Below are 2,285 nucleotides of genomic sequence, written 5' to 3'. Positions count from 1 at the left end.
GAGATGTCCCTCCACCTCTCAGCGGATCTCATTCCCTCCTCCTGCGTCTGGTTCTTCAGTTTTATTTTTGAGAGAGGGAGACAGAGTGTGAGCAGGGGAGGGTCAGAGCGAGTGGGAGACATAGAATCTGAAGCAGGCTCCAGGCCTTGAACTGTCAGCACAGAACCTGACATGGGGCTCGAACTCACAGACCGTGAGATCATCACCTGAGCTGAAATCGGAAGCTTAACTGGCTGAGCCACCCAGCGCCCCTGGGATTTTGGGTTTTAAATAAGGGGACATGGTGCACCCCAACTTCTTCCATGTATGGACCCACTCCTGAGAGTTAATGTTATTTATTGGCTATTCTATTGTATTTTTTCTTGCCTCCTGTTGGATTGAGTTTCCTTTGATCCAAAAATTTCTAGTATTTAGAATTTGTACCAGCTTGTATTTTGAGTGGACACCCAAGATAAATTTTTAGAGGACACAAGGAGGGAAGGCTTACAAAGGAGCCTAAGCCTCATCTCATGAATAACCAAATCCTCTCCCTTACCTGTACCCCCGAGCTAGCACAAGGGAGGTAAAGAAGGCCAATCATCAGTGTGTCTGTCCTGCCCCAGCAGCGTCCTGGGCTCTGCCTGCTCCTGGGTGTTTTGGCCGGCGGGGTCAGTCGATGCGGGTTCCCAAGGGAGGGAGTGAGAGTAGGGCAGGGAGCACAGAGAGTGTAGGGCAGGGAGCACAGAGAGTGGAGGCCAGGCAGCGTTTCTGATCAAGCCGCTCTGCTCTCTGAGAGACCACTCACGTCTTATAAAGGGTAGAAGGCGGGCAACTGACGTGAGTTAGTTGCTAAGAAACAAGGGGGAGGACTGCAGCGTCAGCACGCCACCAGAGAGGCTAATAAGGCAGGCTTGGGAGGTAAACAAGGCCTCAGCTGAAGGTGATAACGCAGCTCAGCTGTGTGGGTGGCTGATCTTGCAGGTCAAGGCACGTGTCTATTCTTCTGGCAGCTCTTCTGGCAACTCTCCACAGGTCCCCCTTTTGTATTTTTTCAAAAAAAAAGGGCTATTTCCAGAATATAATGGTACAGGCAAGGAAAGGACTGTGCCTGTCTTAGGTTGGGGGCCTGCCAATCCTTCTTACCCTTCATGGGCACACCCAGAAGCCTGTGACTGAGCAGTCTGTCTTAGGTTGATAGGATGGTAAGGCCCCTCTTACCCGTCATTGGCTAACCAGCCCGTGCCTCTTGCCATAATACAGCTCTTCATCGACCTTCTGGTCGGCCATATCAAGCTTATGATGATGGATCTGGATAGGCTGTATCTTGATAGCATCTATTTGCCGCCTTAGAAGTGCCATGACCTTATTGAATAGAACATTGCCCAAGGACACCAAGATCAGCAAGCCCACAACAGGTCTCAAAAGTGGGACAGATAGAAGTCCATAAAAATAGGTCTTAAATGCGGGAGGAGATAGGGTAAAAGTCCATGAAATCCACTGAGGGAAGGACTGTCGATGGGTTCCCTCCTCCTCTTCTCCAGATCTTCCTGAAGCCTCTCAATCTTCTTTCTCCAGCCATCCAGAGAAGGTACCACCATTTCCCAAACATGGTCTCTAAAAGACAAGACGGATATTTCTCAAGATTTTTTTCTCCCTGGAAGACTGAGTATTATGATCAGTTTGCTTTACTAGTTTCTCCGGCAACCATCGGGCTGCACCTGCTTGTTGGATCTACAGTCCTTGGCAAAATGGCCTTCTTTACCACAGCGGACACATCTTCCTCTTATGCTGACCTAGCAGCTCTTTAACTGTAAGCCCCTAAGAGGGCTGCAGCCATTGCCAATCCCTGTTGGTAGGCAGAGCCGATATTGGCCAGCTTTTCCCGATAAGGCCTAATGGCCACCTGACACGTGGAGTAAGCCAGTTTAATGAATTCGGTGCCAGCATCAGCGTTGCCAAAGATATGCCCTGCTGCCATGAGAAGCCGATGGAAAAAGTTGGCAAAAGGCTCGAGACCTTGCTCAATGTTAGTTAAGGAGGAACGGAGGTCCCCTTTGGTAACTTTCTCCTATTAAAGGTGTTAAGTAATGATACTTTAGGAATTGCCAATATATATGAGCAGTTGCAGCATTTACCCATGCTATATGGCCTAAGGTGCATCATTGTACTAGAGTGCTTTTTTAAAGTCTTCTATCATTTGAATACTGGGACCAAACCAAAGTGGCAATAACAGATCTTATTTGCCCTTGGGATCCTTCAGCAACACCTAACTCCTTTTTAACCTTGTCCAGTCTAGCTAGTCAGTC

General features: G+C 48.5%; 1 protein-coding gene across 15 annotated transcripts in view; it reads right to left on the bottom strand.

Annotated features, from left to right (window-relative positions):
- The window catches only part of LOC115288523 (SLAM family member 9-like), a 132,760-nt gene that overhangs the window by 5,166 nt on the left and 125,309 nt on the right, over positions 1 to 2,285 (bottom strand). The window lies entirely within an intron of this gene.

The sequence above is a fragment of the Suricata suricatta genome, chromosome 3 (genome assembly GCF_006229205.1).
Source record: "Suricata suricatta isolate VVHF042 chromosome 3, meerkat_22Aug2017_6uvM2_HiC, whole genome shotgun sequence".
Taxonomy (NCBI): Eukaryota; Metazoa; Chordata; class Mammalia; order Carnivora; family Herpestidae; genus Suricata; species Suricata suricatta.
The sequence above is the reverse complement of the archived record's forward strand: the minus strand, read 5'-3'. Positions and strand labels throughout refer to the sequence as shown.